Source organism: Amblyraja radiata, chromosome 26 (genome assembly GCF_010909765.2).
Source record: "Amblyraja radiata isolate CabotCenter1 chromosome 26, sAmbRad1.1.pri, whole genome shotgun sequence".
NCBI lineage: Eukaryota > Metazoa > Chordata > Chondrichthyes > Rajiformes > Rajidae > Amblyraja > Amblyraja radiata.
This window is the reverse complement of record NC_045981.1, coordinates 6,179,268-6,207,056: the sequence shown is the minus strand read 5'-3', so window position 1 is coordinate 6,207,056 and position 27,789 is coordinate 6,179,268. Positions and strand designations below refer to the sequence as shown.

The 27,789-nt window shown below is 39.9% G+C and overlaps 1 long non-coding RNA gene and 1 pseudogene across 1 annotated transcript; one reads left to right on the top strand and one right to left on the bottom strand.

Annotated features, from left to right (window-relative positions):
• The first annotated feature begins 828 nt into the window (after positions 1-828).
• On the top strand, positions 829-21,362 carry LOC116987838 (annotated as a pseudogene).
• LOC116987843 lies at positions 12,293-27,789 on the bottom strand. Its single transcript, XR_004415809.1, has 3 exons — positions 27,750-27,789; positions 16,852-16,854; positions 12,293-12,525 (listed from the first exon to the last, which is right to left on the bottom strand). It is a non-coding gene; the product is annotated as an uncharacterized LOC116987843 (long non-coding RNA).

Below are 27,789 nucleotides of genomic sequence, written 5' to 3'. Positions count from 1 at the left end.
ACGAGTTGTTATTGAACACCGCATTAAAAGTAGTTGCTTCAACATCCACCCGCGCAGCGTGATGTATCATGTATCACGAATAGCATAAATGCTGCACATATTCTGTGCAACAGTGGCGAGGTGATCATTATTTTCTACAGTTACAAAGCAAACGATTCACAAACATTTAATACCAATGAAAGATAACCAGTGCATATAATTTACTTTGTAATCCGTTAACACGATATTTGGCATTCTAGAAACGGCAGGGGGTTGGACGCTGCATTCGAAAGATTTGTTATACGCGATTCTCGAACTATTTTATCGTGTATAATTGCTCTGCCCTGGATTTTGTATTTTGGACAAATTATGCACAGGCACTTTTTTGAATTTTGCAGAATTACAAATTTGGAATTCCGGTGAGAAACATTCCCGTTGAAAATACATGGCTCGTCACAGGCCTATGTTCTGAGTATCTTGTCAATCTCGTCACAAGGATAGTAGGCAGTTGAAATTTACACGGAGCAAAAAAAGGCTATATTTAACAGTTAAACTGGTAACGCGGTGCTATGCAAATGAATTTGCCAAAATAAACTAGCCAGGCATAACAATATTAAAAATGAAATAATGAAGATACAACGCCAAAAGAGACTGATACGCTGATTTCATCCATTCCGTTGTGGTTTGTTGAAAGAATGTAATTGTTTTCCCAACAAGTAATAACTAATTAGGTGTAGTTCGAATAAGAGCCCTGTTTCCTTCTCGTGATTCATTTACTTATGTTAAAAGGAAATGCTTGAATGCCGCTGATGTGATTATGTGCTGATGCATTTTCCTTGTGCGATCCAGCAATAGACCGAAGCCATGGGGGATGCGGAGATGGCAGTGTTTGGAAAGGCGGCGCCGTTTTTACGGAAGACTGATAAAGAAAGGCTTGAAGCTCAGAACCGACCGTTCGATGCCAAAACCTCCTGCTATGTTACCGATGAGAAAGAACTGTTCGTGAAGGGAACCGTCAAGAGTAGGGAGGGCGGCAAAGCCACCGTGGAGACCTTATTAGACAAGAGGGTTCGTTGAATAGTTACACATAATACTGTATTCGGAAACCTCTGCAGCGTACGCCAATGACACATTTCATTAAATTTGCCTGTTGATTATTTTCAGACCGTTACTGTTAAAGAGGCTGACGTCCTGCCGATGAATCCTCCAAAATACGATAAAGTAGAGGACATGGTCATGATGACTCACCTGAACGAGGCATCCGTGTTGTATAACCTCAAAGAGCGTTATTCTGCCTGGATGATCTACGTAAGTACAGTTGTTTGATCTTGCAAAATGACCATACTGATCAGAATTTGCCTGATAAATTCTCATTCCATTCTCCCACCTTAGACCTACTCTGGGTTGTTCTGTGTCACTGTGAACCCCTACAAGTGGTTGCCAGTGTACGACGCGCAGGTTGTGTCGGGATACAGAGGGAAGAAGCGTCAAGAGGCTCCTCCTCACATCTTCTCCATCTCTGACAACGCGTATCAAGCAATGCAGACGGGTAGGTGGTCAATTGATATTTTTTCGTTTAGAGCCTAATTACATTCGAGTTGTAATTTAAATATGGAGCAAATTCATGAAGCAAACAAACAAAATAACCAGCGTCTATAGTCCTTGTGTCTCCGACGAAACTATCTCTGTGGTTTGAACTCTGGATACTGATGTTGTTTTCTTTTCCCCCAGATCGTGAAAACCAGTCCATCCTGATTACGTGAGTGTTACTGAGTTCAGAGCTTGCGATAGTGTGACTATTTTCTGATAGAGGTGTCATTATTTATTTTTGCATATCCATCACATCGTTAATATCACCACGTAAATACATTTTCTGTTGAAACCCACTTTCCTGCTTCCTCGTCGACCCCAACTGCGTCCACTTCAATCCAAAAACCTCTCCAATTCGGGAAAAGCGGAGCAGTCCTCCTCCCCATTCATATCCAGTCATGTTTACTTCTGTGCTCACAACCTTCCCTGTAGCGACACCTCATTAATTTTCACAATTCTTCCCTGACGTTCTCTTCGGTTATATCTTCTATCCATGTAATCAGCGGACATCTGCAATCATTCAATTATAGTCCATGCGGGGCTGATTTTAAATCACTGTACGTTTTTCAAAAATAAAAATAAACGATAATTGTATAAAAGAATTCCAAAAGTTTGCTTCTTACGCATGATCAGAGCTGAGTAGTGTCCACAACACCAGAGGATTTCTTCGGAGTTTATACATAGTCTCATCGACCTCCCCTCCAAACCCCTCAGTGTTTCTTCTTTATGGCGATGTGAAACCACATTCATTGACCAAGCTTTTTTTAGAATTGTAGTTTACTTGAATTTTTATACCTTCAGTCTGTCGCGCTGTTAGTTTGCTAATTGTTCACTTCTTCACGTTCTTCACCCAGCGGAGAATCTGGTGCCGGGAAGACTGTGAACACGAAACGTGTCATCCAGTACTTCGCTTCGGTTGGAGCAGTTGTCGACTCCAAGAAGAAGGAAGCTCAAACTTCTGGGAAGATGCAGGTGAGACAGAGGTGGTACCACACACAATCTGGCACCTTCCTGCAGTTTACTTCTAACTTAATTTAGTAAATTAGTAAATTCTAGATTCTAATATCGAAAGTATTTTTGCAGGGATCACTGGAGGATCAAATCATCCAGGCTAACCCACTGTTGGAAGCCTTCGGTAATGCCAAGACTATGAGAAATGACAATTCATCTCGTTTCGTAAGTTTCCTGAGCAGTTTTATTACCCTCTTGTGTGCAGGCAATGATTAACAGAGCAGTGTTGATTAAAATGTTTCACACAACTAAATCGGTTTCTGATATGCATGTTTTTTATATTTCAAGGGTAAATTCATCAGGATTCACTTCGGTACCACTGGAAAACTGGCTTCTGCTGACATTGAAACCTGTAAGTGCAGTGGAACTGGATTTGTAAATATTGTTTGTAAATCAAATTGTTGACTAGTTTGACATGTTCTTTGTCAATTCTATATTTGTTTGTCTCACCAGATCTCCTGGAAAAATCCAGAGTGACATTCCAGCTGAAAGCTGAAAGGAGTTACCACATTTTCTACCAGATGATGACCAATTTCAAACCAGAAATCGTTGGTAAGATTCAAAGTGTTGAATTGAAGAATTAAAATTAATTGGGTTACATGTTGTCTTTCTGTAGTTGCTCACAAGTCTTTCCACAAAACATTTATTTTGCAGAGTCATGTCTAATTACCACAAATCCTTATGATTATCCTTTCATCAGCCAGGGTGAGATTACAGTCAAGAGTATTGATGACACAGAAGAATTGGTTGCAACTGATGTGAGTAGTTGCTCTGCATTTATTTGTACCTTCTTAATTTGACTAATACATTATAATACATTAATATATTCAAGCCATCATTGACATTAATCTATATTGACACAAAAGATATTCATAACTGAATGAAGATGATTTGATTTAAAGAAAAATAGTGAAAATAATTATAATGGTTGACCTAGGAAGTGTTTATGTATATGGAAATAAGAAAAATAAACCTGCCATCACTTACTTTCAGGTAACACATAGTAGGCCGGATTGCATCCCAGCTTTTGGTTTGGGAACAGCTCTGCCCAGATCACAAGAAACTGCGAACAGTTGTGGATGTAGCCCAATGCATCACAAAGACCAGGCAACCTACCATTGACTATATCTAAATTCATGGTGGCTTGGAAAAGAACCAATATAAACAAAGACTTGTCCCACCCCTCTCATTTGTTCCTCTTTTCCACTCCCATTGGGCAGAAGATAAAGAAGTTTGAAAGCGCACACCGCTAGACTCAATAACAGCTTCTTTCCCTCTGTTATTAGGTTTCCGATTTGACCTTCCATACGTTAGGGTACTGTCTGATTCACCTTAATACCATTGTGGACATTGGACTGTTTCTGGAACTGATGCACACCAATGCAGATAATTATATTCTGCACTCTGCATCTTTCCTTTGCTCTACCTATTGTACTTGAGTGTGACTTGATTGTATATATGTACAGCATTATCTGATTTCATTGGGTAGCAGGCAAAACAAACATTTTCACTGTACCTTGGTTCACATGACAATAATAAACCTACACCTACAAAAACGACTACTCAAAATAGTTTTTGGATGTGTCTACTAGATAACTGATGTGGTTCAATGCATTAATATTTTTTTGGATTCTAACCATTTTGTTGCACAGACTGCCATCGATATCCTTGGCTTCGTCATTGATGAGAAGTGGGGCATCTACAAACTCACTGGCGCAGTGATGCACATGGGCAATATGAAATTCAAACAAAAACAGCGTGAAGAGCAGGCAGAACCAGACGGCACAGAAGGTAACAGTTCATTTCACTTCCACATTTATCATTATTTACAAATTCAAAATAATACGGACCTTCAGTATAATGTAATCAGTGCCAAAATATTTTTGAAAGATACTCCACCTCCCTAACAAATATCTAGAGTTAATGTTCGCCACCAGAATGTTGCGCTGTTCTGTGTTCTTTTTCCACCCTAGGCCCATCACAAACCAACTCACTATATTGTTCATCGGTAATTTTATGTTAGCTACTTGGTACAACATTGATATATTGTGAAGAAGATGTTAAAGTAAGGTTGGTTGAAACAGGCAAATAGCTTGTTGTGCACAGATCCAGATATTCCAGTGTATTGCCAGCAGTTCCACACAGAGAGAAAATTAAACTTCCTGGCAGTTGCTTAGTGAAATTTCTTGAGTGAATACCTCAGTGTATAGATTGCTGGAATGCAGCAAACAGCCCGTGAAGGAATGGGCATAATGGCATTGCTTCCAGGGGAGCTAGCAGGATTCAAATGGCCTTTTGGCTGCCTGTGTGTCTTTATGAGAGAAGATAACATACAAAAGTTATTTTCTCCAAAGAAAACAATTCACTGCCATTTTCAAATGTAACCATTTGCCTTTGTCTTATGTTAGATGCCGACAAAGTTGCCTACCTGACCGGCCTCAACTCAGCAGATTTGCTAAAGGCATTGTGCTATCCACGAGTAAAGGTTGGCAATGAATTTGTGACCAAAGGTCAGACGGTTCGACAGGTACGGTTACCATGATGGTTCGTAGACTTTTAAAATACTTTATTTAGAGTGTTACCTTCAACTAAAACACATATTATATTCTTTTAGGTCAACAACTCAGTTGGTGCTCTTTCCAAATCTGTTTTTGAGAAAATGTTCTTATGGATGGTCATCCGTATCAATCAACAACTGGACACGAAGCAGGCCAGACAGTATTTCATTGGTGTGCTGGACATCGCTGGTTTTGAAATTTTTGATGTATGGTTCAGAATTATAAACATTAACAAGATCAAATATTTAAAATTGACAACACTAAAGGCTAATAAGGGAATTAATGATAACACAAGAAATGTCTTTATTTGTTCAGTACAACAGCTTGGAGCAGTTATGTATCAACTTCACAAATGAGAAACTGCAGCAGTTCTTCAACCACCACATGTTTGTTCTGGAACAAGAGGAGTACAAGAAGGAAGGAATTGAATGGGAATTCATTGACTTTGGTATGGACTTGGCTGCTTGCATTGAACTCATTGAGAAGGTAGGTAATATCATGGAAGACATAAAAGAAAGTAGAATATAAATCTAGTTTAATATTAATGGCAAAGACTTAAAAAATAAACATTGGCATTGTCCACAGCCCATGGGTATCTTCTCAATCCTCGAGGAGGAGTGTATGTTCCCCAAGGCCTCAGACACTTCCTTCACGAATAAGCTGTATGATCAGCACCTTGGAAAGTCAAACAACTTCTTGAAGCCCAAGCCTGTCAAAGGAAAGCCTGAAGCTCACTTCTCACTGGCCCATTACGCTGGCAATGTGGACTACAACATTACTGGCTGGCTGGATAAGAATAAGGATCCACTGAATGAAACTGTAATTGGGCTGTTCCAGAAGTCATCAGTGAAACTCTTGGGTATTCTCTACGTTGCAGCCGCTGAAGGTAAATCTCTGCTATAAACGGCTGTTAGCAATGGTATTGCTTTCTCGCCTTTAATAATTTGTTAAGAACAATTAAATGTGTTGCTTCTTTTTCACAGAAAGTGGTAAGAAAGCGGGCAAAAAGAAGGGTGGTTCATTCCAGACAGTGTCTGCTTTGTTTAGGGTAAGATTTTTCCTTGCACATTCACTTATCACTATGTATTGAACAAGTTATATGAATCGTGAATTAATTTGTAAATTATTGACTGAAATGCATCAGACTAATGTACAATTGTGTAACTGTCTTTATTTTTTAACCTCACAGGAAAACTTGGGCAAGCTGATGTCTAACCTGAAAACCACACATCCTCATTTTGTGCGCTGTCTCATCCCCAATGAGACAAAGACACCAGGCAAGTCGTAGTTCCATCTATCCAGTCAATGTGTCATAGAAAATAATTTTGTGTTCTACTTTATTCTTTCAATTACTTATGTTGTAAACACCAGGCACTATGGAAAATCACCTTGTCATACACCAGTTGAGGTGCAATGGTGTGCTGGAAGGTATCAGAATTTGCAGAAAGGGATTCCCAAGCAGAATCATCTACGGTGACTTCAAGCAAAGGTGAAATATCTCAAAATATACATTTTTATTCCATTTCAAATAAGTTGGTCAATATATTTAGTTCTAATAAAAATCACCAATAATGCGTATAAAACTCTCATGCAACAGGTACAGGATTCTAAATGCAAGTGCCATTCCTGAAGGCCAGTTCATTGATAGCAAAAAGGCATCTGAGAAATTACTGGGATCCATTGATGTAGATCATACCCAGTACAAGTTTGGACACACTAAGGTAATTATGTTGAAAGTGTAAGTTTTGTAATGTGAAATAACGAGATGAATCAACAATATACTTTTGAATGTAATCTTAGGAACAGGTGATTTGAAAAACATCTTTGTTAATATGTAAGTGGATATCTGAGGCCAGTAAAATTCACCTAAAATGCACTCCATTAGTTCAGTTCTGCAAAATACTTATTCTATGTTGACATTCTGATACATATTTTTATGCACAAGAAAGCAGTTTAAACTGTGCTCCTAAAATGTTTATGTTTTTAGAGTTAAGTATTCAAACTGATCCCTTACTTTGTTTAAGGTGTTCTTCAAGGCTGGTCTCTTAGGTACACTTGAAGAGATGAGAGATGATAAGTTGGCACAGCTCGTTACCCGAACTCAAGCTATATGCCGTGGCTTTTTAATGAGGGTTGAATTTACGAGAATGATGGAAAGGAGGTAAATATTGCTTTACAAATATCCAACAATATATTTACACATAAACAAATTTTATACATGAATATAGCAGTTTATTCCATAAACAGAATATTGCTCTAATCTTTGTTAATTTTACCATGGCCTTTAGGGAAGCACTGTATACTCTACAGTACAACATCCGTTCATTCACCAATGTCAAACACTGGCCATGGATGCAACTGTACTTCAAGATCAAACCTCTCCTGAAGAGTGCTGAAACTGAAAAGGAAATGGCAAATATGAAAGATGAGTTTGAGAAAACTAAGGAGGCACTTATTAAATCTGAAGCACGGAAGAAGGAATTGGAAGAGAAGATGGTGGCTCTTATGCAAGAAAAGAATGATCTCCTACTTCAAGTCCAATCGGTACCTACATTGGCTATCTTTGTATGGTTATACATGTATACAAAACACATGGCCTGGTATAATTCATTGTATCATTTTATGGCAGGAAGGTGAAACTCTGGCAGATGCAGAAGAAAGATGTGAGGGGTTGATTAAAAATAAGATTCAACTAGAGGCTAAAATGAAGGAAGCTAATGAAAGATTGGAAGATGAAGAGGAGATGAATGCTGAGCTGACAGCTAAGAAAAGGAAACTGGAGGATGAGTGCTCAGAACTGAAGAAAGATATTGATGACTTGGAGCTCACATTAGCCAAAGTTGAAAAAGAAAAACATGCCACTGAGAACAAGGTATTTAAGGGTGATCTTGATGTCAAATTGATGTACTGATGATTACATGTCATTATTCTATTTATTTTGTTTTGCTGAGCATAGGTTAAAAACCTCACTGAAGAGATGGCTAGTCTTGATGAAAGCATTGCTAAAGTAACCAAGGAAAAGAAAGCTCTCCAGGAGGCCCACCAGCAGACCTTGGATGATCTCCAGGCTGAGGAAGACAAAGTCAACACTCTGACCAAAACAAAGACTAAGTTGGAACAACAAGTTGATGATGTGAGTATTTTAAAGCATAACTAAATCAAATATTTGTTTTTACAATTATCATTGCTTGATCTAATAAAACATACTGTTTCTTAAAAAGCTTGAAGGTTCTCTGGAGCAAGAGAAGAAACTCCGCATGGATCTGGAGCGTGCTAAGAGAAAGCTTGAAGGTGACTTGAAGCTGTCTCAAGAAGTAACAATGGACTTGGAGAATGACAGGCAGCAACTGGATGAGAAACTAAAGAAGTCAGTATTAGATCTTTTTCACAATTCTCTGTTTAAAATTGTATCCCACTTGTCTTGTTCATGTCATGCAATGCTTATTTTCATTACATTGATACTTCTGTTGGAAAATATTAAGTTGTACATATTTAAGATTCTGTGATTGTGCTAAATTGTCATTACTTAAATGTACATACTTTCAAAGAAAATATGGTGATAAATTTAAGGTTTATTTTTGGTATCTGTTACCACTAACTATTTAACTATTTCTTCAGAATGTCAGGGGAGTAAGACACTTTTGTGCAAGTTTATTCAAAATAAATAAGTTAAATATTTATTTAATTAACTGAATTCTACATTTTCACTATTAAAGGAAGGAATTTGAAATCAGCCAGCTTCTAAGCAAAGTTGAAGATGAGCAGGCTATGGGTTCCCAACTGCAGAAAAAGATTAAAGAATTACAGGTATAAGTCCAGTAAAATTATCACTGCCTTTCAGTGAAAGTCATGCACATGAATTGATACTACTGGTTCCATGATTATAACCAATGCATATTTATCTTAAGGCTCGTATTGAGGAGCTTGAGGAAGAAATTGAAGCTGAACGTGCCGCTCGCGCTAAGACTGAGAAACAGAGAGCCGATCTTTCTCGGGAACTTGAAGAGATCAGTGAGCGACTGGAAGAAGCTGGTGGGGCAACAGCAGCTCAGATTGAAATGAACAAGAAACGAGAGGCAGAATTTCAGAAAATGCGCCGTGACCTGGAAGAATCTACCCTCCAGCACGAAGCCACAGCTGCTGCTCTTCGCAAGAAGCAGGCTGACAGCGTTTCAGAACTTGGGGAACAAATCGATAACCTGCAGCGGGTGAAGCAGAAGCTTGAGAAGGAAAAGAGTGAACTGAAGATGGAAATTGATGACCTCGCCAGCAACATGGAATCAGTGTCCAAAGCTAAGGTACGGTGATAGAGGACACTAAATACTACACATTTATAGTTAACTTTGAATTGTTGGTGTTGTTCAGTTGGTGTCACAGCTCTTGAAAACTGGTTGCTTTGTTTTCAGGCAAACCTTGAGAAAGTAGCACGGACACTAGAGGACCAGGTCAGTGAAATGAAGACCAAACACGATGAACATCAACGGTTGATCACCGACTTATCAACTCAAAAAGCCCGTCTTGCAACAGAAAACGGTATTGATCTATACCTAAATATACTTTTTATAACGTGCAAGAAAACACAATCTCATTTTTTAATTTTTCACTTGCAATCTCGTGTAATTTGCAGGTGAGCTGAACCGCCAGGTGGAAGAGAAAGAGGCCTTGGTATCACAGCTGACAAGAGGAAAACAAGGATATACCCAACAACTTGAGGAACTGAAGAGGCAGCTGGAGGAAGAAACAAAGGTAGCTGTACCAAACTAATGTGGATTAATTATCTCAGAAAGGGAAACTTTACAAAAATACATTCGTCATAATTTGATTTTTAAAACTGTGGAACTATAAATTAATCCATTGTGAAGTAAGGATATCCAATAATAATTTCTTTTTCAATGTGACCAGAAGCAAATTTGCAAGATTTAGTTACCTACTGATAATTGCAATGATATTGAATAACACTTCATTCATGCCAAATTGTAATCATTTCAGGCTAAGGGAGCCCTGGCCCATGGTCTGCAATCTGCCCGCCACGACTGTGACCTGCTCCGTGAACAATATGAAGAGGAGATGGAGGCAAAGGCTGAGCTCCAGCGTGGAATGTCCAAGGCCAACAGTGAAGTGGCTCAGTGGAGAACAAAATATGAAACTGATGCAATCCAGCGCACAGAAGAACTGGAAGAGGCCAAGTATGTAACAAAGAGGAGCCTATGTTCAAGCTCCATATTCTGTCAAATGGTTTTACTGTAACATTCTCTGGATTTGTACTTATCAGGAAAAAACTTGCTCAGCGTTTGCAAGATGCAGAGGAGCATATAGAGGCCGTGAACTCCAAATGTGCTTCACTGGAAAAGACTAAACAGAGACTGCAGAATGAAGTGGAGGATCTGATGATAGATGTAGAGAGGGCAAATTCAGCAGCAGCATCTCTGGACAAGAAACAAAAGAACTTTGACAAGGTAAGAGCCACATCCCAAAGTCAGTCATATTACCTATATTTTTCCTAATATTTGTTACATGATATTTCCAATTTTAAAATAAAGGTTCTGGCAGAATGGAAGCAGAAGTTTGAAGAATGCCAGGCTGAACTGGAAGCAGCACAAAGGGAATCTCGCACTTTGAGTACAGAGACCTTCAAAATGAAGAATGCATACGAAGAGTCTTTAGATCATCTTGAGACTCTTAAACGAGAAAACAAAAACCTGCAGCGTAAGTCTTGTTCTTTTGATTTAATATTTTTTAGAGATCTAAGAATATTATCATTTTAGAATACCTATATTAATATCAGAGTGTTTTTTCTGACAACTCTGTTGTAATATACATTTTATTCTTAATAGAGGAGATCTCTGATTTGTCGGAGCAGTTGGGTGAAAGTGGTAAGGCTTTCCATGAGCTGGAGAAAGCAAAGAAAACAGCTGAGCAAGAAAAATCTGAAGTCCAGTCTGCTCTGGAGGAAGCAGAGGTAAACATCAAAATTACTTCTGAAACATTCATTAGACATTTATTTTGGAACAGAATGTTGAAATTAGCTATTTATATTATAAATAAATCTTATATTAAAATTTTTATAGTTTAAAAAGTTATCTGCTGCAATGATTAGTAATGATTTTTGGCAAATATTTATTGTCAGATATATCAGGATGTTGCATTATTTTTTTGTATCAACAGTAGTTACAACTTGACACACCCCTTGTCACCCAGATCTGCCATCACTAAAGGTGCAATAGGTTACAGTAATAACTCCCCTAGCAGTTATTTTACTACATGGTTAAAGCAGTCAAACCACTTGCTCTCATCACTACTACCTATTAAGCCTGGCTTTTGTTTCCTCAGCATTGCTCCAATTCAAGTCACTGACTCTTGCGACCTTTATTCACATCACCATCTGATTCAATTTTTGCGTTGTCAGATGCTGGGCAGCTCTGAACCTTTACTCAAACATATCTTTCTCTCACCTCTCAGGTCCGAATCATAATTTAAAAGTTGTGTTTAAATAGTCCAACAGTCTTTTGCAATCTTCAATCTGCCTGCTCCAGTTTATTTTTAAACCATTCCGACATATGGCCCCGAGATCAGAGAGACAGCAATAGATGGACATGGCAAAGCAGTAGGAGATGGCACAATTATTATAGTAGAAGATTCATCATCAAATTTCCGTGAGATGTCTATTAATTAGTATATTTTGGAGGCAATAAAGCTGCAATATTAATTTACGAATAATGCATTTTAAAATTTTCAATCCAGTCATCTAAATATCATTGGTAAATTATAGGCTGAGTGATACAGGAGAAAACATTGTAAAGGATATTTCAAAGTACAGTTCACTTAACCTTGGGTCAAGATTATTAATTTTCAGTCAAGACGCATTCTAAGTTTGGTTGAAAATGAATCTTCTTTTTGCGAAATTTAAAGTGTTATAATATGTTCCTCATTTAAAAAGCTGGTTATAATGCATCGCTAAAGTGGGAGAAATGTCGATAAAGCATTGAAGGAGTTTCTAGCTGCTTTCAATTGATCCCAATTTTCATTAACTAATGTATTTTGAAATCTGACATTCAATATATAAGGGCAATTGACTCATAAAAATACTCATCAACAGAAACCATAAACTTTCTGCAACCATTAAAAAGAACATAGAACAGAATAACGTAGGGATAGATCCTTCAACCCACAATGTCCCGGCCGAACATGATGCCAAGTTAAACTAACCTCCTCTACGTGCATGTCATCCATACTCCCCATTCCCTGCGTATCCATATGCCTATCCAAAAGTCTCCTAAATGTCACTATCGTATCTGCTTCCACCAATACCTGTGGTGTGTTTCTGCGTATTTCAGGCACTTTCTTTGTAAAAAAGCTGCCCCCCACATCTCCTTTAATCTTTGCTCCTCTCAGCTATGCCCTCTCATCTTTGATATTTCCAACCTGGGAAAAATGTACTGACTGTCTACTCTTTCTTTGCCTCTCATATTTTATATAATTCTAACGGGTTTTTCCAAAGCCTCTGACGCTCCAGAGCAAACAATTCAAGTTTGTCCAACCTCTCCTTATAGCTAATACCATAAAATACTGGCAGCATTCTGGAAAACCTCTTCTGCACCCTCTCTTAAGCCTGCATATTCTTCCTGTAAAGGAGTGACCAGACCTGCACACAATATTTCAAATGCAGCCTAACCAAATTCCTACAACACTGCAACATGAGTTCCTGACTCTTAAACTCAATAGCTTGACTGATTATAGCAAGCATACCATTCGCCATATTTTCACTTTATCTATTTCTGTTGCCATGTTCACGGAGCTATGAACTTAGACCTCATGTGTATCAATGCTGTTGAGGGTCTTGCCATTAACTGCATACTTTCTGCCTACATTTGAATTCCAAAGTGCAATGCCCCACAAATAAAGAAAGGTTTGCAAAGAAAGGTTCCTACAGTTGATAATAGGTGCATAGCAAGATTCAAAATATGCCATGTGTGAACCTTTTTGTGTTTGGCAGGCATCTCTGGAACATGAAGAGAGCAAGATCCTTCGCGTTCAGCTGGAACTGAACCAATTGAAGGCAGATGTTGACAGAAAGATTGCAGAAAAAGATGAGGAAATTGATCAGCTGAAGAGAAATAATCAGAGAGTTGTGGACACAATGCAGAGTTCTTTGGAGGCTGAAGTCAGGAGTAGGAATGATGCTTTAAGAATTAAGAAGAAAATGGAAGGAGATCTGAATGAAATGGAGATTCAGTTGGGCCATGCTAATCGCCAGGCCTCAGAAGCTCAGAAACATCTCAGAAATGTTCAAGGTCACATAAAGGTCTGTACTATAGGTCATTGGTGTTTGATTTTTAACTATTCATATTTAAAATCTTATGAGCTTTTAAGTAAATGCATTGTTTCTTGTCAATATCTTTGTAATTTGGATCAGACTTTTCTGGGTTTCCATGGCATGTGGAACTGCAAAAAAATCTCACTCTAAATGCTGGCAAGGTTTGGGATTCCTGACTTAGTGTAGAACAGCTACAAGCGCTACAGAGTCTGCGTGGAGTCAAACAGCAGATTAATAACTAATAACTAAGATTCCCCAGCAGAAATGCAGGATATGTATTAGTATCTGTTCATTTGAACAGAGATTGCAGGGCTACACGGAAGAAAAGTAAGAGTAAGGTAAATTACATTGCCATTCATCCCCTTCCCCCCATCTGTATCATATCACTTGCAAAGCTTTGCCACACTCACTTCTCTCTTTTCTAGCATTCTCTCCCTTGATCCAAAATCTGAAGAAAGGTTCCGACCCAAAACATCATGTGTTCATTTCCCTCCACAGAAGCTGCTTGTCATGCTGATTTCTTCCAGCACTGTGTATTCAGCTGAATCTTCCAGTATCTGTATTCTCTATCCCTTCTTTTGCTTTTGTTTGGTTCATCGTTTTTGATTTTTAATAACATTTTTAATCATTAATGATTTTTACTTTATCACTGAAGAAATTTGACAGGCTGCACAGCTATGGAACTGCTTTTGCCGCATATTAATAATTTCCAGCGGAGTTTTCTGGATTTTTTGTGGTCTGCCCTAGTTAATTGAGGTTCTTTCCACTCTCTTGGTGTGCCACTCAGCTGCAGAAATATCTGGTTTAGCAGGATTAACTTTCCAGAGCTGGAGAAGATGTTTGTATGAATAGAGATTGTATGCAATGAATGTATGTTGTGGTTTCCATTAAAGAAAATCCATTCTTGAATGTATACATGCTTACATATGTTCCAAATGTTAAATTTACAATCAATTCTTACATCCTTATAATTGTTTCTGCTTCTACACAGGACACCCAGTTACAGCTGGATGATGCCAGCAGAAGCCAGGAAGACTTGAAGGAGCAACTGGCCATGTTGGAGCGCAGAAGCGGCCTGCAACAGGCTGAGATTGAAGAAATGAGAGCCGCTCTAGAACAGACAGACCGAGCTCGCAAAATTGCTGAACAAGAGCTGGTCGATGTCAGTGAGAGAGTTCAGCTGCTGCACTCTCAGGTTTGTTCATAAATTCGTGTAAATTGGATGGACAATGTTTTTTTACAGTTTACATATCCGACAAAATAACTTGTTGGAAATTGTTTCATCTTGCAGAACACGAGCCTCATCAATACAAAGAAGAAGCTGGATTCAGACTTGAATCATCTCCAGTCTGAAATGGAAGAAACTATCCAGGAGTCAAGAAATGCTGAAGACAAAGCCAAGAAGGCTATCACTGATGTCAGTCAGAAGTTATTTTAACAATTCATTGAATTTTATTCATAAAAGTTACTTAATTTAAATTACATTGATATCATTTGAGTGTGAATAATGATTTGCCCAATTGTCTCATATTGCAAGGCTGCCATGATGGCTGAAGAGCTGAAGAAGGAACAGGACACCAGTGCTCACCTTGAACGAATGAAGAAGAACCTCGAGCAGACAGTGAAGGACCTGCAGCTTCGCCTGGATGAGGCTGAGCAGCTGGCAATGAAAGGAGGAAAGAAACAGCTCCAGAAACTGGAGGCCAGGGTAAGATGCAATACCCTGCTGTCGTATGCTGCATCCTAAAGCTTGCGGATATGTTATAGCTCTGAAACAATTAATCCTACTTTGTCAATTATTTAGGTGCGTGAGCTAGAAAATGAACTGGAAGCTGAACAGAAACGGGGCATTGATTCCATCAAGAATGTTCGCAAATATGAAAGAAGAACGAAGGAATTATCTTATCAGGTACAGCACACGTTTTGTTATGCCCATTGTAGATTTCCTAAAAGCCAAATTATCTGACAATGTATTATAATTGATTAAATATTATTTTCATGAAACATGGAAAAAATATATTATTCTGTGCTTTTTACAGTCGGATGAAGATAGAAAAAATATACTGAGACTACAGGACTTGGTTGACAAACTGCAGCTGAAGGTTAAGGCCTACAAGAGACAATCTGAAGAGACTGTAAGTAATTTTTCAGGACACCTGTTACATTTAGATTCTCTTAAGATATGTTTATATCATGAAGATATATAGTAAAGGTGTTCAATATTGTTTCACTCACATCTGCAAGGATAATCCAGTTTTCGTTGTCCCTTTACAGTTATGAATGTATTGTTGCATAATGAAAAAAATTAACGAGAAAAGACACCTACAAGGCATTTATTTGTGAACTGCCTTAATGTTTAAAAGTGGGTTTTAAATGCACCAAAATTCTTGAAAGGAGTTCAAGCACAATACCTATGCCTTCCCTAACCACATCATAAATTGCTTTGCTCAAATTCTTACTTTCTCTTTCTCTGCTGAAGGCAGAGAATCCATTGTTTATGTTATATTCGATATTCCAGTCATTATTTCAACCTGCGTTCCTGTCTTCACATAGTCATAAATTAATTATTTTCTAAGACCACAGGTTAACACAGACTGATGGCTTATAATTGCTGAACTCTAGACTTAAATTTTGAGCAAATCTTCCATATAACCATATAACAATTACAGCACGGAAACAGGCCATCTCGGCCCTACAAGTCCGTGCCGAACAATTATTTTCCCTTAGTCCCACCTGCCTGCACTCATACCATAACCCTCCATTCCCTTCTCATCCATATGCCTATCCAATTTATTTTTAAATGATACCAACGAACCTGCCTCCACCACTTCCACTGGAAGCTCATTCCACACCGCTACCACTCTCTGAGTAAAGAAGTTCCCCCTCATGTTACCCCTAAACTTCTGTCCCTTAATTCTGAAGTAATGTCCTCTTGTTTGAATCTTCCCTATTCTCAAAGGGAAAAGCTTGTCCACATCAACTCTGTCTATCCCTCTCATCATTTTAAAGACCTCTATCAAGTCCCCCCTTAACCTTCTGCGCTCCAGAGAATAAAGACCTAACTTATTCAACCTTTCTCTGTAACTCAGTTGTTGAAACCCAGGCAACATTCTAGTAAATCTCCTCTGTACTCTCTCTATTTTGTTGACATCCTTCCTATAATTGGGCGACCAAAATTGTACACCATACTCCAGATTTGGTCTCACCAATGCCTTGTACAATTTTAACATTACATCCCAGCTTCTATACTCAATGCTCTGATTTATAAAGGCTAGCATACCAAAAGCTTTCTTTACCACCCTATCTATATGAGATTCCACCTTCAAGGAACTATGCACGGTTATTCCCAGATCCCTCTGTTCAACTGCATTCTTCAATTCCCTACCATTTACCATGTACGTCCTATTTTGATTTGTCCTGCCAAGGTGTAGCACCTCACATTTATCAGCATTAAACTCCATCTGCCATCTTTCAGCCCATTCTTCCAAATGGCCTAAATCACTCTGTAGACTATGGAAATCCTCTTCATTATCCACAACACCCCCTATCTTGGTATCATCTGCATACTTACTAATCCAATTTACCACACCTTCATCCAGATCATTGATGTACATGACAAACAACAAAGGACCCAACACAGATCCCTGAGGCACCCCACTAGTCACCTGCCTCCAACCCGACAAACAGCCATCCACCATTACCCTCTGGCGTCTCCCATTCAGCCACTGTTGAATCCATCTTGCTACTCCTGCATTTATACCCAACAGTTGAACCTTCTTAACCAACCTTCCATGAGGAACCTTGTCAAAGGCCATATAGACAACATCCACTGCTTTACCCTCGTCAATTTCCCTAGTAACCTCTTCAAAAAATTCAAGAAGATTAGTCAAACATGACCTTCCAGGCACAAATCCATGTTGACTGTTCCTAATCAGACCCTGTTTATCCAGATGCTTATATATATTATCTCTAAGTATCTTTTCCATTAATTTGCCCACCACTGAAGTCAAACTAACAGGTCTATAATTGCTAGGTTTACTCTTAGAACCTTTTTTAAACAATGGAACAACATGCGCAGTACGCCAATCCTCGGGGACTATTCCCATTTCTAATGACATTTGAAATATTTCTGTCATAGCCCCGGCTATTTCTACACTAACTTCCCTCAATGTCCTAGGGAATATCCTGTCAGGACCTGGAGACTTATCCACTTTTATATTTTTCAAAAGTGTCAGTACTTCTTTTACTTTGAAACTCATAGTATCCATAGCTACTCTACTAATTTCCCTTACCTCACATAATTCAATATCCTTCTCCTTGGTGAATACCGAAGAAAAGAAATTGTTCAATATCTCCCCCATCTCTTTTGGCTCTGCAGATAGCTGTCCACTCTGTCTCTCCAATGGACCAATTTTATCCCTCGTTATCCTTTTGCTATTAATATAGATGTAGAAACCCTTTGGATTTACTTTCACCTTACTTGCCAAAGCAACCTCATATCTTCTTTTAGCTTTTCTAATTTATTTCTTAAGATTCTTTTTACATTCCTTATACTCCTCAAGCACCTCATTTACTTCATGCTGCCTATAATTATTGTAGATCTCCCTCTTTTTCCGAACAAGATGTCCAATTTCCCTTGAAAACCAAGGCTCTTTCCAATTTTTACTGTTTCCTTTCAACCGAACAGGAACATAAAGATTCTGTACTCTTAAAATTTCCCCTTTAAATGTCCTCCATTTCTCTTCTACATCCTTCCCATAAAACAAAATGTCCCAGTTCACTCCTTTTAAATAATTTCGCATCTCATCAAAGTTAGCCTTTCTCCAATCAAAAATCTCAACCCTAGGTCCAGTTCTGACCCTCTCCATAATTATATTGAAACTAATGGTATTGTGATCACTGGACCCGAAGTGCTCCCCAACGCATACCTCCGCCACCTGTCCCGTCTCATTTCCTAACAGGAGGTCCAGCACTGCCCCATCTCTAGTAGGTACCTCTATGTATTGCTGCAAAAAACTATCCTGCACACATTTTACAAACTCCAAACCATCCCGCCCATTTACAGAATGTGTTTCCCAGTCTATGTGTGGAAAGTTGAAATCTCCCACAATCACTACTTTGTGCTTACTACTAATATCTGCTATCTCTTTACATATTTGCTCTTCCAATTCTCGATCCCCATTTGGCAGTCTATAATAAACCCCTATAAGTGTTGCTACACCTTTCCCACTTCTCAGTTCCACCCAAATAGCCTCCCTAGATGAGCCCTCCAATCTATCCTGCCAAAGCACTGCTGTAATATCTTCCCTGACTAGCAATGCAACACCTCCACCTCTTGCCCCTCCAATTCTATCACACCTGAAGCAACGAAATCCTGGAATATTTAGTTTCCAATCACAGCCCTCCTGCAACCATGTTTCACTGATCGCCACAACATCATACTTCCAGGTGTCTATCCAGACTCTAAGCTCATCCACCTTTCTTACAATGCTCCTAGCATTAAAATATGCACATTTAAGAAACCCCCCGCCTCTTATTCTCTGTTTATTTCCTTTTTCTTCTTTCTCCTCTTGTGTCCGAGTGCTTCCCTTTTCTGCTTCCTGCCTCCCATTCTGTCTACTAGCTTTCTCTATTTGAGTCCCTCGCCCCAACCATTCTAGTTTAAAGTCTCCCCAATTTTGTATTTTTGTCTAAATCGGGGAGCTTGCTTCAATGTCAACTGTGTTGTTCAGAATGTTAAAGATTTGAATCATGCCCTTCAAATAGTCCAGGGGTGGGGAACCTTTTCATGGTGGAAGGCCGCATTAAGTTAGCTGTAATCTAATAAGGCCGCACCCAAGAAACTTAATTTAGATATACTTCAAAATGTTTTAATTGTGGCCGTCAGTCGGGGAGGATTATTTCGTTGAATCTTCTTTTACTCTTTGATATTTTAAATACGTTCATTTTAAGATTTAAATAAAAATAATAAAAGATGAACAAAAACATAATAATAATAAAAAGATTTGTTCTACAAAATTTGGATTCATTCAAAAGGTCGCACTTAATGGCATAGAAGGCCACATGCGGCCTTAAAGCCTCATGTACACACTAAATGGTTTTGTGAAGTAAGGAAAATTGTTTGACATGCAGATCTCTATATGCATTAATAAAGGAAGTCTTGATATAATGAACAAAATAGTTGTGTAAAGATGTAAACGATGAAAAGACAAAACAAAACCTTTTCACTTCTTCATGAAATAATGTCAAGCTAATGTAGCAAGATCATGGTAATTATAGTTACATTAGAAGTCATAGATAGAAGTGCATTACTTTTTCTATGATTCTATCCATGACTCCAATGCAAATATAGTTCCTTTTTTGCACCCTGCTGTAGGAAGGATGTTGTTAAGCGGGAATGAGTGCAGAGAAGATTTATAAGGATGTTGCCAGGACTTCAGGGCCTGAGCGATTTGGATAGGTTGGGCAGGCTAGGACTTTATTTCTTGGAGCTCATGAGGATAATGGACGACCTTCTAGAGGTGCATTTGATTATGAGGGGGATTGGGTAAATGCACAGTCTTTTATCCACATAAGGAGAATCAAGAACCAGGGGACATACAGTATGTTTAAGTTAAGAGGGGAAAGATTGAAAAGGAACCTGAGGGGAAACTTTTTCACACAGAGAACAAGCTGCCAGAGGATGTACAGTAGTTAAGGCATGTACTATAACAATATTTAAAAGTCATTTGGACAGGTACATGGATATGAAAGATATGGAGGGATAGGAAAGGTTTAGAGGTATGTGGCCCAAATACGGGTAGATAGGACTGGTGTAGAGGAGGCATCCATGTCGCATGGGCAAATTGAGCCAAAGAGCCTGTTTCCTTGCTGTAGGACTCTATATTCTTATTCTAGAGCTTATCCCAAATAGTAAATCAACTGAGCAAAATGCCAATCAAATTTCTCCCTGGGTTGATAGAATATTGCCTTTTGACTGGTCGTTAATTATAGAAAATAATATGTTGATTTGAATCTCCACAACAGATCTCATCTAGATGGAACATTTTTGTAATTGTCGCAATTATAAAATACATTTATCCCAGTTTTCTAATAGGTCAGCCTGGAAGCCAACCATCCAAGATCCAATCTTAAGTTTTAAGAGTGTCTGTAAAAGTGTGTTTAATATGTTTGCTATTTGTGAGTTGTCACCGGATTTTCAATCTCAGTTTGTTGATTGTAAGCAATGGAAAACATTTGCTGGAACCATTTTTTTATGCATTCCCTTTAGGAGGAGCAAGCCAACATTCACCTGGGCAAGTTCAGGAAAGTCCAGCATGAGCTGGAGGAAGCTGAGGAACGTGCTGATATAGCAGAATCCCAAGTCAACAAGATTAGGGCTAAAAGCCGGGATGTTGGTACCAAGGTAATGCAAACAATTTTAAAATCGCTGTATTGAATTACAATAAGGCTCCCTTATACTACCATTTTAAAATTAATGCAAGGTCATTTGAATGCAGGACAAATCAAAAATGCAACATGGGAGTCAGATCTTTCAATTGACTCTCAAGAACACTAAAACAACAATTTAATGTTTACTTTGAATATAACAAACCTAATGTAATGTCCTCAAGTTCCATTCTGTTACTCGACAAGGTGAACTAGCTCAGATCCACTGACTAATTATTCAATTCAATATATACAGTTGAGAGACTGTTATATTTTTGTGGTTTAAATGATTTAAACATTCTTTATATTAATTTAATAACATGCATTTTCTTTTTCACATTAGGCAGCTGAAGAGTGATGAAAAGTGAAATATTCCAGAGAAATTAACAAAAGTTTGTTTCAAAATGTGTGCTTTTGAAATAATTTCAAACATACATTAACAGTGTTAGTCCTGTCCATAGAAATAAAATTGCAATTCTGAAATTTAGTTTGTGTTTTGGATTTACTACATTAATTAAAAATCTAGCAGTTCCATATGAATAATTTATGCCATACAGTAGCAATTTAGAAATGCATTCCACCTCAATCTGCAACCATAGAGTCAAGCATGTTCTCCACTCTAATATTACGATCAAACCTGGTTCAATGAGAATATAAGTATGTGTTGGGAGCAGCATCAGGCATACATAAAAATTCATTGCTGACCCACAGAAGTTTCAATACAGTTCAATATGTATGATAAACTGTAGGCGAAGGCCTGAACAAACCAGACCCACAAACAATGGATCAGATCCCAGCACATTCAGTCAAGAATTGTAGCCGCTAAGTAAATGGCTTCAAGAAGAGGACTCCAAGAAAATGGCTTCAAGAACACATTCATACCATCCTCAACAACAGCAGGACCAACATACAGTACATGCAACATTTCTGACTGAAGTAGCGAGTAAAGCTCCAGGGGCGCAAGTTCGATTCTGACTTTGGGTGTTGTCTGTATTGCACATACAAAGGTCGTCTTAGACTTTAGATGCAGATTAATGACAAAATAAATCAAATGAGGGTTCATGGATATGTGAACATTGCAGGCATTCAGATAAATAAGAGGAAGGGAAAAAGACTAATCAGATTGCTCTCCTGGAAGCCAGCTTTGACACAATGGGTCTGAATAGCATTCTTCTGTGCCATTATAATCAGATGCATAAGAAATAATGATAACCCATGTCAGCCCCCTCCTGTGCTAAACACCATCGCATAGGCTCATCTTTAGGTAATCCCATTCACTCAGGAAATAGCAGACATGCCTTGGCTCTAATAGTGTCTTGGAAAAGTGCTCAATATTTATTTTCAAGTAATATATCTTGCCAAATCATGTTGGCACAGTTACAGAAAAAGTTACTCCAGCACTTTGTGTCTTTTCCTGTACTCCAAGGATCTGCTCGACATGCTGATTTTCAGCACTTTGTGTCTTTTTTTGTACTCCAGTGATGCTGCCTGACCCGCTGAGTTACGCCAGCACTTTGTGTCTTTTTTGTCAACCAGCATCTGCAGTTCCTTGTTTCTACTGTTACAGCTACAGTATTGGCATCAACATCAGGATGTGGAAAACGGCCCGAAATTGTTCTGAGCATCAGCAACATGATAAATCAATTTTGGCTAGTGATCATCATCCAACATTGAGGATTTTATCATTAACAGTGCCATCAAGTGCCACTTAGCTGATTACAATGCATAATTTATCTAACCTCATCCTTGCTTCTCCTCCCCTCTACCCACACATACCCTCTCGCTCCTTCCAATGTCCTGAACTCCCCATACAATGATCATCAGTCATTTTCTCACCTCACACATCAAGGTTTTTCTCGAAGACAGACACAAAATGCTGGAGTAACTCAGTGGGCCAGGCAGCATCTCTGGAGAGAATGAATGGGTGACATTTTGGGGAAATCTGCAGTTCTTTCCTACACAAGGCATCTTCATTTTCAGTCACCCCTTTTTCTCATATTTGTTATTAACTATCCTCTCCAAATATTCTCACCTTCTTATCATCCCTCAACCTCTCAATCACTATGCTTTGCCTCAGATGCTCTTACCCTGCTGAGTTCTTTCAGCAATTTATTTTTTGCTCAGATTTCAGCATCTGCAGTCTCATGTGTCTCCATACTACTCCTTCATTGTAAATTCTCTAATCTATGCCCGTTTTTCTTCCCTTCTTCGACATGAGTTCTGTAAGTCCCTCTCTACTGTTTGCCCTTTCTTATTTCTATTTTTCTTCTGCTCGACAACATTTTTACCAAGAGCTGGACAATCTCTCATATTCTGGCCCCTGTTGGAACAATATTGCTTTTGCTCAGTTTCTCCATTTCCACTACATCCATTCTCAAGATGAGGTTTTCCTTCTTCGTCGAGGAAGTCCTTCTTCTTCCAGAAACACAACTTCCCTTCAGCCATAAATGTGAGTGCCCTGCATACATTTCCTCCCTTTTCCACATATATGGTCTCGCACCACTCTCCCCAGGCCAAACAGGGATAGAGTTCCTTTCCTCCTCCTCTTTCATCCAACTAGCTTCCACATCCAGGATAGCATCCTTCACCACCTTTGCCAACTCCATTAGCATCCGACCACCAGTCACATCTGCCCCGCTCCCACATCTCCCATATCTCCCTCCACTTTCTGCTTTCTAATGGAATCACTCTCCTGGAAAAATCTCTGGTCCTCTCATCCTTTCTGTAATTCAAGGCATTTTCCACTGTAATCATAGGAAGTGCTGCACTTGTCCCTACATATTCTTCCTTATCACTATCCAGGGATGTAAACAGACCTTCCAGCCAAGACGGAGATTTATGCGCACCTCCTCAAACTTTGAATTTTCCAGTCAGGTAAAACAAACTTCCTGCATCCCCTTCCCACACTCACTTGCCCACCTTAGTTCTCTCTCCTTCAGTTGAACTTTATCATCCCTCCCTCTCCATCATCTAGGCTCAATAGCCTTGCCTTTGGAGTTCGGAGGCACCGGCCGCAGACCCGGTGGACGGGAACATCGGAAGCTCGCAGGTCCCTGGTGGGAGACCGCTATTCCGAGCTCCGCAACGGCGACTTCTCCCGCTGGAATCGCGGGTTTAAGGACATGGAGCCTGGGCCTAACATCGCCCGGCGTGGCTTAAACAGCCTCAGGACTTACCATCGCCCGCCGGGGGCTTTAACATCGGAGCCCCAGTTCGCCTCGACACTGCAGTTGGACTGCTGGACCACGGGAGAAGGAACAAAGGGAAGAGATAAAGACTTTGCCTTCCATCACAGTGAGATGTTGTAGACTCACTGTGATGGATGTTTATGTAAACTGTGTTAAGTGTGGGTCTTGGATTGTGTTGTAATGTAAAAAACTGTAGAAATGATATTTCGTTCAAACCTAGGTTTGAATGACAATAAATTGCATTCTATTCTAAATTGCATTCTATTCACCTGGTTTCATCTGCGCATTACCAACAAAGCAATCCACCTGAGTTACCTAGCCTTTGCTTTATATTTTCTCCATCCCTTCACCATCTGTTCAACATACCTCCCTTTATCAGTTTCCACCTGTCACCTACCAACCTCTGCTTCAACATCTCCTTCTCTCATCTGGTTCTGTCTGCCTATCATTAATCTTTTCATCTGGTTCCACCTATCACCAACCAGCCACTGCCTCATCCCTAATCTTATTTGTCCCCTCTACACTCTCAGTCTAATGCAGGGTCTTGGACAGAAACATCAACTATCCCTTTGCCTCCAGAGATGCTGCTTGACTCACTGAGTTCCTCCAGAACTCCAGTTTTCAGCATCTGCAGTCATTTGTATCTCTATTCTATCTGATATAGTTCTGTTCTAAGGAAAATAACTGTAACCTATCCAACCTTTTACAGAATTCAATCAAGGTTTGAGTGTGGAAGGCAGCCTTTTGGCTCTTCAATTCAGTACTAGCTCTAAGACTCGGTCTGTTGTGCGGTCCTACAGCTTTACCCTGGCAACACTTCACCCAGACAAACAGCTTAATTTGATTTTAATGGCACCTTAACTGCCAAATTAGTTCATATGGTCTCACCCTGTCAGACATAACTGAGTTAGTTATTTACCTCATAATTAACTTATTTCCTCTCTTTCCCAGTTCGTGAAGGGTTCCAGAACTGGAATATTAACTTTGTTTCTCTTCCCACAGATGCTGCCTGACCTGCTGAGTGTTTCTGGCATGTTCTGTTTCTGTTCTATGTGAGAGTAATCCAGCTAATTCTACTTCCCTGCACTCTTTTCAAAGCCCTGCAAATTATTTCTTTGTAGATATTTGTCCAACTCCCTTCTGAATACTATGCTGAAGTTGTCTTCTCTGGTACTCTCAACAATGCATTCCAGACCCTAACATCTCACTGAGCAAATACGTCTTACCTCATGAAACTTTTGGTACTACATTCAAAACCCGTTAGTTCTTGACTCATCTGACAATAAGACAAAAACTCGTTATGTCTGTACCATCAATATCATTCATGATTGTAAATATCGCTCAAACTCTCCTCACATCTTAGGTACACAAAATTGCTGGGGAAACTCAGCGGGTGCAGCAGCATCTATGGAGCGAAGGAAATAGGCGACGTTTCGGGCCGAAACCCTTCTTCAGACTGATGGGGGGTGGGGGGGGGGAGAAAGAAGGAAAAGGGGAGGAGGAGGAGGAGCCCGAGGGCGGGCGGATGGGAGGGTGGGAGGAGACAGCTAGAGGGTAGAGGAAGGGGAGGAGACAGCAAGGGCTAGCAAAATTGGGAGAATTCAATGTTAATGCCATACGGACGCAAGGTCCCCAGACGGAATATGAGGTGCTGTTCCTCCAATTTCCGCTGTTGCTCACTCTGGCAATGGAGGAGACCCAGGACAGAGAGGTCGGATTGGGAATGGGAGGGGGAGTTGAAGTGCTGAGCCACCGGGAGTTCAGGTAGGTTATTGCGGACTGAGCGGAGGTGTTCGGCGAAACGATCGCCCAACCTACGCTTGGTCTCCCCGATGTAAATCAGCTGACATCTAGAGCAGCGGATGCAGTAGATGAGGTTGGAGGAGATACAGGTGAACCTTTGTCGCACCTGGAACGACTGCTTGGGTCCTTGAATGGAGTCGAGGGGGGAGGTGAAGGGACAGGTGTTGCATTTCTTGCGGTTGCAACGGAAAGTGCCCGGGGAGGGGGTGGTGCGGGAGGGAAGGGAAGAATTGACGAGGGAGTTGCGGAGGGAGCGGTCTTTGCGGAAGGCAGACATGGGGGGAGATGGGAAGATGTGGCGAGTGGTGGGGTCACGTTGGAGGTGGCGGAAATGGCGGAGGATTATGTGTTGTATTTGCCGGCTGGTGGGGTGAAAGGTGAGGACCAGAGGGACTCTGCCCTTGTTGCGAGTGTGGGGATGGGGAGAGAGAGCAGTGTTACGGGGTATGGATGAGACCCTGGTGTGAGCCTCATCTATGTCTTCCTCTGTTCCAAAGAGAACATCCCCAAATTATCAATTCTACCCTCATAACTGAATTACCTAAATACTGAAAGAATTTTAGTAAATCTCTTCATCGTCTCTAATGTCTTTACAACTTTGCTAAAGTGTTACATTCAGAAAAGAACATATTACTCTCTCAGATGTTTCTTCAGAACTAAAATCTACAGTTTAAAATCCTCTTTTTAAACCTTCACAAATATCCTCTGCTGCCTCTCCAGTGGAATCACATATCCTTACAATGAAATGACAAGAATTACACTCAATACTCAAAATGGGGTCTATGGAATGTTGTACACTGTAACATAATCTCCCTGCTCTTTTACACTCAATACTCAAAATGGGGTCTATGGAGTGTTGTACACTATAACATAATCTCCCTGCTCTTTTCTTCCACACAGCACTCAATAAATGAAAGCGTTCGTACATCCTCTTTTTAAACTATCTTGTTGACAGACCCGAAGACACAGGAGATTACAAATCTTTAGCAAAGTACAAGCAGCTAGATAAACTCAGCAGTCAGACAGCATCTGTCAGACAGCAGTCAGACAGACGGTGGGGGGGGGGGGGGGGGGGGGGGGGGGGGGGGGTTGTAGATTGAGAAGAATTTATTAACATTTCTGGTAGAGATCCCACAACAGGACTAGATGCAGAGTCTTGATCCGAAAGATGGACAATTCCTTTCCCCCTGCAGATGTGGCTTGTCCTGCTGAGTTCCTCCTGAGTTCCAAGTGATTGAGACTGCCCAGTCCATCACACATACTGACCTCTATTCAATGGACCATCTTTGGGTGCACTAAAGGTTTTGGGATTTTTGCACTTGTATTATGATTATTTTTTTTATTTTTTTTGTCCATTGTATATTATCTGTTTGTATTGCATTTACAAACCTGTTATGCTGCTGCAAGTAAGGTTTTCATTGGTCTGTTTTTGATACATATGACAATTCAATGCTCTCTCCTGTTTTTGCATGTTGATAGACCTGTTACCTTTGAGATGCTCCTGACATGCAAACCTCAGGTTCCCCTGGCTCCTCCAAACTTCCCAGTATCCTGCCATGAATTGTATATTCCCTTGCAATGTTGAACATCCCCAAATGCATTACTGTACTTCACACTTTCCTGATTAAATTCCATTTAACACTTTACCAAATGTTGGGTCCCTGTCACATGGGAGGCCTGATCCCCTACACAGCCAGTTCCCCAATGTAATATTGCACCACTAACCCGTAGCCCCCATGGGAGGTGTGGTCCCCAACTCAACCCGTTGCCGAACGTAAGATTCTAGCACTACCCTGCCTCTCCCAGCACTGGACTTAAAACAAAATCCCAATTGAACTTCCCCAATTGCAACACATATTGACCCACCCCCTCCTGTACTGCCAGGAGCTATGACAGCAACATTATTGCAAATGTCGGG